The 14,797-nt window shown below is 40.9% G+C and overlaps 1 protein-coding gene across 4 annotated transcripts in view; it reads right to left on the bottom strand.

Annotated features, from left to right (window-relative positions):
- Window positions 1–14,797, bottom strand: part of FHIT (fragile histidine triad diadenosine triphosphatase) — a 1,518,095-nt gene that overhangs the window by 346,417 nt on the left and 1,156,881 nt on the right. The window lies entirely within an intron of this gene.

Raw genomic sequence — 14,797 nt, 5'->3', positions numbered from 1 at the left:
CCAGATCTGCCTTCCACTGAATATATTTTGGGATGACAGCTCTGCTTCATCGGACTCCTCAACAAGAACAGCTTATGAAACTCACAGTTTTAGTGACAGGGCCCAACCGGCACCTATTTTTGTAGCACCTGGAAAAAAAAATGCCCACATAGGCAATACATCTGATACAGAAATGAAATTAAATAGAACAATATTGAGGCATCAACCACTCAGATCCATTTCATTGTTTCCTATCCTGAGACACCCTAATTGAAGGTGGCATTCCAAGGTTAAATCCTAGCTCTGACAGCATCTCCTGTCAGACACCTGTCAAAATGTAATAAGACACCTGTGAAAGGGAAGTGATGCCAAAGCCACATCGTATTTCCCTACACCTTGATTCCTAACTTGCAGGATTCGTGTCACCAAGCAAACAGAGTGGTAGCTGGGTGCCGTGGGCACTGTGCCACCATTTGCAGGTGAGGGAGGGAGGGAAGAGAAGGGAATGCAAGGGAGAGAGAGAGAGAGAAAGAGAGGAGAGAGAGAGAGAGAGACAACACTGCAAAAGGAAGCACCCAAGCGTTTTAAGTTTAGCAAATGATTATGAGCATAAAAGGACAACTCTGAATGGACTTAAATTTTAGGATTCATCCCTAGAGTCTTGATCATGGTCAGAAGCAGGGAATTATTTTTTAATATCTGTTTTACATAATTAAGGGGTGGTAGCTTTCATGCAAATGAGCGCTTTGAATGCTCACAACACCAAATGGGCTTCATTAGCTCAGCTGGGCAATTATGAAGCAGGAAGTAAAAAGCTGAGATAAAGACGTATCTCTAAAAGGTCTGAAGCAGGGTGTGTTGATAGCCAAGAGGCACAACGATGCATTTTGTACATTTATTACCTTGGAGGCAAAACTTCTAGGATTCTAGATAGCTTTGAAAGCAGTGCACACACTCCATTTAACACCCAAATGAAACAGGTGGTATGTTTAAAGATCTGTAGAAAGTCTTGAAATCGTTCCCACACACTGGAAGGTTTTACCAAACCTTCTCTATTTATTCTAAGTGCTTTTTCTATTGTTTTTCAATTGCTTCTCTCATTTCCTTCCCATGTACGTTTCAGAGAAAATTGGAGAGCTTAAAATGCGACTAAATATAACCCCTGCACTAAGCAAACAGTGAATAAATCCTTAAGAAATTATTTTTGAAGCATATTCTTTCTGATTTGATTAAAAAACTGCAATATCACATATGAGTCTTGCTCAGGAGAAAGGCTATTTGTTTACAGGATGACCAAGCATGTAAAGGGAAAGCTGAGGCTGAAGGGACTGAATCCAGTTCTCAGCTATTTCAATACAGATGTTTATCTAGACAATCAGCCTCATTGTAAGTTAGAGAATCAAACATAAATCAGATCTTTCACAGGCTGAGAAAAGGCAAAACCACAGCCTGTTAGTTCTGTAAAAGGACCATTCTAGTTGGCCTATCTGGTGCAACCACCTTGTTTAAAAGACAGTAAACTGAATCCAGCAAAAGTTTATTGACTTGGTCCAGAATATTACTGAGCCACCATCACAGCCAGGCTTACATCCCAGAGCTCCTGTTTCCCATCCTGGGCTGTCTATATTCTTCCACGTCACCTCCCCAGGTGGCTGGCTTTGGGAAGAAGGGAATCATAAAAAGACCAGAAATAACATATACACCTTGAAGGAGTTGATGCAGGATTTTTTCTTGATCACTTTGCAAGCCAGAGACCTCTGGCCAGTGACACCCTGCCCAGGCCTCACTCGGCCATGCTACTTGCTATAGGAGATGGCCTGCCCACTTAGCCCACTCAGGCCGAGTCTGACTTGCACGCTAGTTCCCAAGTTCTTGTCCTGCGCCCAGGCAGAATGAGGATACACTGACAATCAAAGAGAACAGCAGGGAGTTTTACTGAGTGATGAAAACAGCTTTCAGCAGAGTGGGGATGCAGGGGTGGTCCTCCTATCTGAACGCAGGAAAGTCCACCCAATTTGTCTGAGTCTGGAACTTTTATAGGCTCAGAATAGGGGAGGGGCAGGCAGTAGGTAGTACTGGAAAAAGCAACATTAGATTCGTTCAAACGCATTATTCAGAAAGAATCAACCAAGAAAGGTCAGGCAAACAGAAACGGAAGTTCTCACTCTGGGTCGCAGGTTTCATCCAGGACCAGCAGTCTGGTCTTTCAGCCTTCAGGCTGTTTCTGTTGGTTCGGAGGTGGGATTTCACTGGGGACCCACCTCTATCTGACTAGGTATTTGGCTGCCTCTTATTGTCCTCAGAGTCATCTGTTCATCAGTCTGTTTTCCGTGTATCTTCCTTTCTCACAAACATTCCATTGGCAGATTTCTGTTTTGTTCTGTGTGTTTCCTTTCCTTCTCCCCAGTTCAAGCTGAAGCAGATGCATGGACAAAGAAAAATGAACCGCTGGCTAAATACAGAGCAGAGAGTGTCATGGAATGTTTACAAAGGAAATGGTTTTAGGCACCAGAGAGTAGGAAAAGCTCAGGCTGGGGAAGGGGCAGGAGGATGCAAAAGGGAATGACTTTAGGGCATAAAAGGAATAGAAACGGCCAGGCACAGTGGCTTGTGCCTATAACCCTAGCACCTTGGGAGGCTGAGGCAGGAGGATTCCTTCAGGCTAGGAGTTCAAGGCCAACCTGGCCAACACAGTGAGACCCTATCTCTATTATTATTAAAACAAAAAAAAGAATAGAAGAACTTGAGTCCTTAAAGAATTAGGGTCCCCATCTAGAGTACCAGGTGGCCAGGTGAAAACATACCCAAATAACAAGTAAGGACACTCAATGGCCAGCACCCCCAAACTTTAGTCCAGTTATTACACCCAACTTGGACTGGCAATTTATCCCTTACAGGTAATTGAACATCTTATGGTCTGGGAAATCTACCAGCCCCTCCAAACAGAAGATGAGGAACTTAAATGGAATAGTAGGAAGGGGGAGCTTTACCCCTTGACCACGATGGGTCTAAATAGAATGAGCTGGGAATTTCCCTAGGAGCCCAGGGCAGTGCTACAAAGAGGGCACACCACCCCCGATGTATACTGTGTTCATCTGGGAGCTATCGAGTCCCAATTTTCCAAGACAGACTCCAGGGAAAACAGGTCTACCTTGAACAACATGGGTTTGAACTGTGTGACTCCACTTATACATGGATTTTCTTTCACCTTCACTACCTCTGAGACAGCAAGACCAACTCCTCCTCTTCCTCCTCCTTTACAGCCTACTTAATGTGAAGACAATAAGGATGAAAAGTCTTTACAATGATCCATTTCCATTTCATAGTAATTATAATTCCTTTCTGATTTTCTTACTAATATTTTCTTTTCTCTAGCTTACTTTATTGTAAGAATACAGTATATAATACATACAACATACAAAATGTGTTAATTGATTGTGTTATCCGTAAGGCTTCTGGTAAACAGTAGTCCAATTTGGGGAGAGTCAAAAGTTATACGTATACTTTTGACTATCTGGGGGTCAGTACCCCTAACCCCGTGATGTTCAAGGGTCAGTTGTATTCTGTTAGCTTACCAATGTTTATCTGATCTTACACTTGTCCTAACTTCTAATATGGAAAGGATAGGCCAATAATATAGTAGAGTGCTTAGATTTGACCGTTGACCACTGGCACTCGAAGCCTCTCCAGTATAACTGCCTCTGCCTTTTCACCCCATCTCCCACTGTGCCTAAAACCCAACACTCCAGCCAAAGAGTAATCATGTGCTGTTGCCTGAACATACCCCATACTTGTCTCCTACTAGTCTTTGCTCATGCCAGTCTTCCTACCTCAAAGACTCTCCCTTTGCTCTGTTTACCTCTTGATAACTTATCCATCTACCAACCAAGAATTTTTAACATCTGAAATGATTCACAAATGGAATGGGATGGGCTCAAACGATAAAAATAATAACGCCTAATTTGGGATCAGGAACTGTGCTAAGCATGTGGAATACATTATTCTCATAATTACCCAAGAGGGAGCTATAATAATCCTCATTTCATAGATGAGGCCCAGGAGCGTCAAAGAACATTCCCAAGGTCACTCAGCTGGGATTCTGACCCAATCAGTAGGACTTTAGAGCTGGGCTGTTAACCTGTACCCTCTATGCCTCTAATGGTCCTTCTAACACTGTGACCCTGGCATTTTATGATGTAACTGTTTCTCCCCAGATCCCTTTCTGCATGCCCCCAACGTGGTGTAACCCCTCCTTACTCTGGAAGGTATCTCACTGGCCTCACCTGACGTATTTACATACTTTTTCCATCTCACCAAATACAGATGGTCCTCAACTTCCAATGGTTCATCTCAAATTTTTTTTGACTTTTTGATGGTTTACGGGGAGTATTAAATGCAATTTAACTTACAATAAGTTTATTGGGACATAGCTCCATCACCTGTCATAGAGCATGTATACTGGGTAAGCTTCATGAAAGCAGAAACTCTGGCAGATTTACCCACAATCAGACTGTCTGAGCTACAGCAGATATTAAAGTATTTTTCGTGAATGAATATCTTTCATGCTTCACACAGTAGCAGTGCTCCGTAAATGGTTGTGGTGTGTGTTGAATACTGCTGCTCAAACAATTATCAAGAACAATAGTCACAATTTTTCACCGTAGCAGACTGGAACCCCCTTTCTTCACTGGGAGTGCTGCCCTGACCCTGACAATCAGGCCAACTGGACAGTCTGTTCTCACCAGGCCCAATATAGGACTGAAAAGCTATCTTCTCCAACCAAGTTGTTTGGATCACCTGAGGTCAGGAGTTCGAGACCAGTCTGACCCCCGTCAATATGGTAAAACCCCGTCTCTACTAAAAATACAAAAATTAGCCAGGCATGGTGGCGGACGCCTGTAGTCCCAGCTACTTGTGAGGCTGAGACAGGAGAATCACTTGAACCCGGGAGGTGGAGGTTGCAGTGAGCCGAGATTGTGCCACTGTACTCCAGCCTAGGCAACAGCACAAGACTCTGTCTCAAAAAAAATTTGTGATTTTTTGAAACCATTAAATTCTTCACTGGTGTCATGGTACAAACAAAATCACTTGCTTTGACTCTTGGCCAAGTCCAGAGCTGTGTCATTTTAAAAAGCTGGTTTTTAAAAATCCTGAGTCGTTTCCACCTGCAGGCATAGGCAGAGGAGCCTTCCTCTCTCACTACGCTGACACTGAGTGGTTCCAGTCCCATCATTCCAGAAACCCCTCTCTGGTCTTGTATCAAAAACACCACAAATCACTGGGATTGCTCTGTCATGGGGTAGAAGGGGCTCGAGGACAAAGTTTAGCTTAAATCAGAGTGAATTTATTTCTATTACATATGGTTAAATTATGACTTCTTTTCTAATCCCTGAAGCTAAACAGTAGAGTCATGCTGGAGACACACCATCATCTATGTCAATCAGACAAAATTAAAACAAAGACCAATACCTCCTTGTTTCACTTAATTTTGTTCTCTTGTTACTGCATGTGTGACACCAAGAACCACTTGACCTTTGGACAAAAAAGTAGTTATATATAAGCCATGTATGGCTAAGGTCCTGTTTCTACAGGCCAGGAACATGTAACAGCTCAAATTCCTGTTGACTCTATTTCCGAAATAGAGTCTGAATATGTACACTTCTTTCTGTCTCAAAGTCACCCCCTAGGCCAGACCATCATTGCTTCTTACCTGGGGAATAGGGCAGTATCTGCTCTTAACTGACCTGCCGGCCTCCCCTCCCTATTCTAATCCTTTCTGTGTACAGCCGCCAGAAGGGCTTGACACAAATGTAAAGCAGGGAACCCCGACCCTGTGCTTCAGTGACTTTTCAATGTATGGAGAATAACCAAGCACATTACCTGGCCTGCAAGACCCTGCATAATGTGATGTCACTTACAGATGGCCATGACCACCTGGGGCCACTCTCCCTCACACCTCCTGCACCCTGGGCTCACTAGCTGCCTCTCACATCTGAGCACTTGCTGCTCCGTTGCCCTAGAGCTCTCTTCTTCCAGCTCTCCAGGACCGACTCTTGCTCATCTGTTAAGTTTCAGCTAAGTGTCACCTTCAGAAAGTCCTCTCTACCTACGCTTTCTACAAAGGTCTCTGCCTTCCCTCACCCACCCCATGCTATTTTCTATTACATGACATATTTTTTTCTTCCTGCTCCTTTTTACAGCAACTGCAATGATTGTCTTTATCTATTGACTTACTTATCTTCAATTTTCCCTACTGGAATGTAAGTTCCATGAGGGCACAGCCCTTGTTTATCTTGTTTGGCATTGTACCCCCTATTAACCTGCAACACATCGCATGGATGTAAACAGTATCTGTGCAATGAATAAATTAATGAATGCCAAGTTCCATCACATTCCAAGGTCTGCCATTATCTGGGCCCCTGCCATCCCTTCCAGCCTTATCAACCAGCGCTCTCCCACATGGACAATTACACAAGGCACACTGAGCCACTTGCTGCAGGAATAGGTCACTTTTTCTTGCCTCTGAAATTTTATACCAGCTGTTGCCTCTCGCTAGGATGCCTTTCTTCCCTTCCCCACTCAAGTCTAATTCTGCTCAAGGATCAGTTTAATTGTTACTTCCTCTAGGATTTCAAAAGAATTTTTGAATGCACCAAGGCAAAGTTAAATGTGGCAACAATCTGTCAGAATAGCTGCCTTTTGGTGGGTGAGTCCCAGAAGTATACAAATCATGGCTAAATCATACCTTTATCTTCAATACAATACCTGGCACACAATAGGTGTTCAATAAGTGTTAGGCAAATGAGTGAGTTTAACTAAATTATAATTTACTGAGAACTAACAACATCTCAATCACTATGCTCAGTGTAGACTGAGGCTGACGGCTGCCAATGTTGGCAGCAGCAAAGCCTGCTTAAATATAATAACTATAACTGCATTGCACAGAAGTCCATTTAGTGCAGAAGCATAAAGTTTTGAGGGTGTGTGAAAAGAAGAAAGACAAAGTTCAGGTGAGACATGGAAGGAACGAGAAATGCAACATGGGGCGAGTAAGCCAACACTTTCTGCTTTCACTTCTATCGCTTTGGAAACATTTAGTCCAGAATGATCTGGGGGTTCTTACTTATAGTTCTAAGACAGGCTCCACATTCCTCAGCATATCCAGTCACAATCACCATCTCCCCAAGAAGGCACAAAGCAAGCATCTGTAAATCCAAAGTTGGCTATTTTGGAAAATTAGTGTTAAATAAGAATTAGGAAAAAAAAACCCTTCACCTTTATCTGTAATAAAGCACCGCTTAACAATCAAGATCACCCATGTCAATAACACTCCCCATGCAAAGCTTCATATCTATTTAATTCCTAGGTTCATAAAGACCATTGTCACTAACATCATTACAGGATTCAAAGGAGAATGACATAAAGAGAATGTGCAGGACACTTTTCAAAATAAAAGAGAAAGAAATGACACATCTACATATCAAACCACACAGTCCGTGTTTGATAAAATCACAATTATAGATTTGGTGCATTTAACCAGTCATACACGCCATGCATTTGTGAAGGTGCCATATGGGGGAGTTGTGGGAAGTCAAATAATTCCTAGACTTTTTCTCCCTGAGCACATGTGACAATGAATATTATTTACCCCTGTAGTATAGAAATTATGAAGCTTAAGATCCCATTGCTTCTTTTTAATAAAAGCTAACACATCACAGCTTCCCGCCTGACCCAGCTCCTTGGTCTTTGCACATTCTCCTCTCTGGGCAGCCCTCTCTCCGTTTTACCCCTACCACATGAAAGGAGACAGCTGTGTTTCTAGAGCTGACAGGCTTGTTTTTAGTTGATAAACACACTGTATATTGTAGAGGAGGAAACGATCACCCCTATTCCCCTCCTTAGTTCTTATGTGGGCTCTTTGGCCAGATCTAGGAACCAGATTGACACAACACAGATTAACAAAGAAAGGCGTACACATTTTATTAATTTTACACATACATGGGAATCTTCACAAGACAGTGAAGTTCAAAGAAGTGACCAAAGCAACATGCTTTTAGACGTTTTAGACAAAAACAAACAAACACCACACAATAAATTTGTGGAGAAATGACAGGATAAAAAGGGATCTGGCTGGGGAAAATAAGTTCTATGGGAGTGACCAGGAGCTACATGAGCGTAAAACAAGTAGAAGATAAGGATTATTTCAGGAAGTTTATTTGTTCAGACACATTGCAGCACCTAATCACAGTCTCCAGTGATAAGGGATATTCTCTTACCCTTGTATGGAGAAGGCAGCCCTCCCAAAAGAATCTTTATGGCTTGCTACACGTAGAAAAAGACTGGTCAGTTAGCCCTCTGCAATTATAGTTTTTCCAGCGTTTTCAGCTCGAAATAATCAACACACCAATTCGGCATATTCTGGGATGGCATGTCCTTCACTGCTTCAGGAATAGATTTTCCTTTGTGCTTTACTTGGATATTAAGTTCCAACCAATTTTAATGATAAGTTGTTTGCGCATACTATTGCCACTTCTAAAAAGCAGATCACTTTCTGAGTTAGAAAGCATATCTGCTTTCCCTACTAATAGACACTTTTGAGGCAGAAAGGAAGGAATTCCTATGCTCATATCAGATATGGGCTCGTATTTCTGTTTCAAATTTAAGTCTGCGACCCCTACATGAGGCCAGGATTTTGAGAAGAGTGAGGAAGGCAGACTCTTCTTAAACAATGCCACAGGCAAAAACTCAGAACTCATTTTGGGGAGGAAAAAAAGTCCTATCAAACCAGTATACTATAAATTAAACAATGTAGCATCAAACATAACTTTTCCTTTAGTTGTTACCCCTGAGTGGTCATGAAGCCATAAGAAAATCACCTCCTTGTCAACCCATCATCAATCAACCAGTGTTCATTAAATACCAACTTTGTGCTAGAACCTGCTTGGTATAAAGAATTCTATTTTGTGTTCAATGTCTGCATTCAGTGCTTTGATTGTAATTATCTTTGAAATTACCCAAATCATTCCAAACAATTATAAGTGACTTTATATTCAGAATAGCAAAAAACTGACTTGAACACACAATGTAAAAGTCTCGAAGAGAGAATGAATTAAACTTTTTTTTTTTTTTTTTACAACAATCAATGGGCTTATAGAATAGAAGGAGAAAGAGGGGGAGAGGTTTTTATCTTTAGAATTGCAATGCAGTGAATGGTGATACTAAAAGAACAATCACCAAGAGATTACAGATGAGAACTTCAGATGAAAATAACAAGGAACCAAAGCAAAACTCAATTAATGGCCTTAGAGAATGTGAGATTAGAAAGAGAAACTGAAAGTTTTTTTAGACTTCTCTCCAAGCCAGATAAAACTTAAAATTTTTAAAAATCCATAATAAAAACCAGAACAATGCTACCTCGCCAAAGTTGAGTTCAAATTTAGCCACTTACTTCGCTAAGAATCCAGGAAACTTAGTCACCGTGGGAACATACTACCTCCTCTTCAGAAAGGAGGGCAGTGTTTCTTTCAAATTCCACCAGCTAAATTCAAGATCAATGATGGTTGTTTAATAGCCTCTCTTGAAGCTCTTACTGTCTTTAGTATATTTTAAAATAAAATAAAAACTCAGCAATAATGGAGCTCAATTAAGCATAATTTGTGTGCTTCAACCTTTGGCTGGGTGACTGCTCTCTACTGTTCACACTTGTACTGTAGAGCACTGCAATTTTTAATTAAGATCACTCATTCTGTTTCCCCTGAACCAACCAATGTTGAGGTTATTGTTTGGATACAAAACTCTCCAGGATACGGCTTCACTAAACAAGGACTTTGTTTCTTTCAAGTACCAGACACTCATTGGTTCTGAGTATAGGCTGCCTGCCCTACCTTAAAATGCACCTCAACTTTATTTCAGAGATAGTAAGATTTCATTGTTACTCTGTAGGACTTAGAAATAAATGCATGCAGGTACTCATACACAAAATCTCTTGATAATTTTGCATATAATACAGTTTTTGCGCTCTGTGCCAACATAAAACAGAATCTTTAGTAAATCACAGAGAAACACCTTTATTTCTTGAGACTGAGATAGGTGTGGCTTCTCTACCTTTCTAGGAATTACATTTAAAATGTAAGAGGACGAGACCTCATCTGACCTTTCATGCCTACTTTAGTGATCAGGGTGAAACATATAAGAATATTACAACACTAAAGCTGTGCTTCACTACTCAGCTAATGGTACCTATAAAGAAACTTCTCTTAATTAGCTTTACCCTGAGCTAACTTCCTTTGCTCTGCCACGTATAATTAAATATGTTAGCAAGACAGAAATGTGAGACGTAGCAGCTTTCACACCCAAATTTCCAACTCCAAATTTATAAAAAGTGTGGATTTTTTTTAGTTGAAAGCCCATCGTGAAGTATTTTACTTTTACTGTAAAAACTTTCAAGATTACATTAAAAGAAGAAAAAGAAAAAGGGCAGTAAAATTAGTAATGAGAGACGAATTTTCAGAGAAAAGAATTCTACAGTAGTCACTCCTGATCTGCAGTTTCCCATTCAGTGGTTTCAGTTACCCTTGGTTAACCATGGTCCAAAAATATTAAATGGAAAATCCCAGAAATAAACAATTCATAAGTTTTCAACTGTAAGCAGTTCTGAGTAGTGTGATGAAATCTCATTGTGTCTCACTCTGTCTCTTCTGGAGCATGAATCTTTCCTTTGTCCAGCATATTCTGGCTGTATATGCCACTCACCTGTTAGACACTTAGTAGCCATCTCTGTTATCGGATCAACTGTTGGGGTATGGCTGTGCTTATGCTCAAGTAACTCTTCTCTTACTTAACGATAGCCCCACAGAAGAGCAGTGATGCTGGAAATTTGGATATGCCAAGGAAAAGTCCAAAAGTATCTCTTTTAAGTGAAAAGTCAAAAGTTCTTGATTGAATAAAGAAAAGTCATATGCTAAGGGTGGCAACACCTATAGGAAGAATAAATCTTCTATCCATGAAATTGGGAAAAAAAGAAAAATTCATGCTAGTTTTGCTCTCACACCTCAAACCGCAAAAGTTTCAACCACAGTTCCTGACAAGTGCTTAATTAAGATGGAAAAGGCATTAAATCTGTGAAAGGAAGACATGAACATAAATGTGTTCCTGCTGATGGCAATTAAGTTCGGTACCATCTGTGATTTCAGGCATCCACTGGGGGTCTTGGACTGTAGCCCCTGTGGATAAGGGAGTACTGTTGTATATCAAACAAAATCTGAGGTGCCCAGCCAAGGACAGTGCTGCTTCCCAGAAGAGATGAGACTCCCCTATCCTTTCTATATTCCCAAAGGGTGCATGTAGTATACGCCCATTGGTCTCTCCCTTTCAGGAGTGAATCTAAAAGCCACAATATTGATGGATGGCAGGAAACGTCTAGTATCTGGGCTCTGAAGAAGCTTGAGGGTAGAATCCAGCTCCAATCATACAGTTCCTCTGTATGGATACCTTAAACAAAATTGTATTTTATCATTTTTAATTTGGCATCCCTTAGAAATGTGAAACTTCCTTGTACAAAATTGCTCTTTAAGGAAACGAAACTTTTTTATTGTAAGCCTTCTCATTGTCTATATATAACTAAGAAAAGATCAGTGATAGTTCACAGTGGTTTATAATAGGTGAATAAGTCAGTTTTAAAAAGCTGAATTTTACATGCATTTGAAAACCAATCTGGGCACTATTTTCCTAGGAAAAGGGTCACTTGATTAAATAAATTTTAATCTTTAAAAGCCTTAATTCTTTCTTTCTTTTTTTTTTTTGTTTTTACACAAAGGACTCTTTTATGATGGTTGGATCAATTTACACATCCAGAGCACATGTGCATAGATAAAACTTAACAGTAAACTATCCTGTTACAGATAGCTTTTCTTACACATAAAAATACACTCTGGGCCGGGCGCGGTGGCTCACGCTTGTAATCCCAGCACTTTGGGAGGCCGAGGCGGGCGGATCACGAGGTCAGGAGATCGAGACCACGGTGAAACCCCGTCTCTACTAAAAATACAAAAAATTAGCCGGGCGCGGTGGCGGGCGCCTGTAGTCCCAGCTACTCGGAGAGGCTGAGGCAGGAGAATGGCGTGAACCCGGGAGGCGGAGCTTGCAGTGAGCCGAGATCGCGCCACTGCACTCTAGCCTGGGCGACAGAGCGAGACTCCGTCTCAAAAAAAAAAAAAAAAAAAAAAAAAAAAAAAAAAAAAAAAAAAAAAAATACACTCTGATGAGCAATCTATGGGAAACAAAACTAAAAAAAATAAAAATACAGACATACAATTCATACTCTAATCAGAAAAACCTGCTGTTAAAACATAAACTGAGGCAGGATAAAATTTTAAAGAGTTTATTTGATCGAACAACAATTCATGCATTGGGCAGCTTCTACCTGGAAGCGGTTCACCAGCTCCACAGAGGGAACATGACGGGGAGGCTTTTATAGGAAGGTCACAAAAGTAAAGCAAGTCAGCATGTGACTGGTTATAGCTCTATAATTGCCTTATTTGCTCTATCCCATTAGAAAGTCACTAAATATATATATATATATACATAAGTTTGTTGGCTACTTCCAACTGGACAGGCTTAAGTTCTGTTTTTCTTTAATATAGGCATTTGCAAGCAATAGCTTAAGTTTCACTTGTCTTTGCAAGCCAAGCAAAGTTTAGGTCACTTACGAGGTCTGATATCATCTGTTTCTTTCAGGCCTAGTCTCCATTTTAACTTACTTTAACACTATCCGTAAGAATATTAAAAATAGGCAGCAGGTATTTTATCAATACAACCTTTTATAAATACAGGAAAGAATAGTGTTGACAGTCTAAATTGGCTTCCTTGAGGCATTATCTGTTTGACCAGATTGAATCATTTAATTTGAAACAAAGAAACAAATACTACTCTGGGGAAGCTGTGAAAGGACATTCAGAGTGGACAAGATCTCTTTAAACTTTTCTTCAAGGTTTCATCTTCACATATATGCTAGTTTGGTTACTTTGACAGATTGGTCAATTTAATCCAATACAGTTTTATGGGTCTGGAAAGTGCTTTGCTTGACTTTGACCGTATATATCATGTCAGTAAAATTAAGTTAAAAGCTAATTCAATGTGTCCACGTCGGGGTTATTTCCATCATACGGCATTATGTTTTTACTTGGGTTGTGTGGAGAAGTTCCTCTGAATTGACTAGACAGATGGGAGGTTTAGACACAGTTTAATATTCTGTACTTGCAGAAGCAACTATTTGAGAGCTCTGATTACAACTAATTTCAAGCTAGCTCAAAAGTTGGTTCTCAGCCATTTAAGTCAAAAGGTTAGGTAATGTCACTCCCTCCAGGGGTTCATTGTCCAGTTTTTCTGTGTATTCATTTTGTTTTTATTTCATGCCTATCTAGTACCTACCCCTGTGTCCCACCTATGCCTGAATTCTTATTGTGTAAACTCTTTTGGATGGGAAATGACCAGCTCCTGCTACCGACGAAAGCCCTCCCTCTTGCCAGAGCCTGAAGGACGGAGGCCTCCTAGCTCAACAGATGATGCTACAGTCGGACCTTGTGCTTAGCATTTCTGGGCCATTAATCCTGTCCCAGTTACTCCCCTTTTTTTTTTTTTGTCGTTCAGTCTCGCTTTTGTCGTCCAGGCAGGAGTCCAATGGCTTGACCTCAGCTCACTGCAACCTCCACCTCCTGGGTTCAAGAGATTCTCCTATCTCAGCCTCCCCAGTAGCGGGGATGACAGGTGTGTGCCATCAAGCCCAGCTAATTTTACATTTGTAGTAGAGACGGGGTTTCTCCATGTTGGTCAGGCTGGTCTCGTACTCCCGACCTCAGGTGATCTGCCTACCTCAACCTCCCAAAGTGCTGGGATTACAGGCATGAGCCACCATGCCCGGCCATTCCTTCTCTTTTCTAAGACTTGAGTTCTCATTGTTAATCTGGTAATTTTTTTTTTCAGGCCAGATAACCAGAGTGGTTACTGCATTGCTAACTGGAAGCTTCCTAACTAAAAAAGCCTCATAAACAGTTAATTCTGCTCTAGATGCTGTAAAAGAGGGGGGCGGGGGTAGCGGCAGGGAGAGAGATTACAGTGATAAAATGAAAATGCTGTTTCAGCCAGGAAGTTTTTTCTCCCCCATCTCATATATTAAAATGGGCCTGAATTTCTAAGTACAGCATAAAAGCCCAGTGAGAAATATTAGCTCTTCAGTTAATGTCATTCACACAAGGAATTTGTCAGCAGAGTTTGTGTTTGAACTTTTCATGTCATCTCATGCATCTCAGAGGGTATTAAACTCCATAAAATACAATCCCAAAAGTGAAATATTTCCCACTTTTACTCTATAAGTGAGTCTTAGGGAATGGAAAAAAATTCCATGTCTGGCTTATTCCTAAAGAGAGAGTAAATAGAGATATTTCTTGGACCAAATAATGAGAAGAATCACAACCCTTAGGGTTTATGTTCCAAAGGCCTCCAAATCCCAACAGGTCTAGCAAAGCAGAACAGAGAAAGGGGCTGAATATACATGATGAGAATAACAAAAGCAAGTGGGTAATGGTTTCCTTAAATGTGGCAGAAAATGGCTTATGTGTACCTAAGTATCCTATAGTACTGAGACTTACCAAGAAGAAAAGGTGCAAATGGAACTTGAGGCCCCTGGAGGACATGTTCTTAGCTCACCCTGCTTGCTTTCTGCATAAATCTGACCTTTCTGCAGATGAAGTTCTTCTTTACAGCCCAGTTTCTCCTCTTAGTTAGCTACTGACCCACAGCAGCAGCCAAAATTAAACCAATG

Source organism: Symphalangus syndactylus, chromosome 21, assembly GCF_028878055.3.
Source record: "Symphalangus syndactylus isolate Jambi chromosome 21, NHGRI_mSymSyn1-v2.1_pri, whole genome shotgun sequence".
NCBI classification, from domain to species: domain Eukaryota; kingdom Metazoa; phylum Chordata; class Mammalia; order Primates; family Hylobatidae; genus Symphalangus; species Symphalangus syndactylus.
This window is presented reverse-complemented; position numbering and strand designations above follow the sequence as displayed.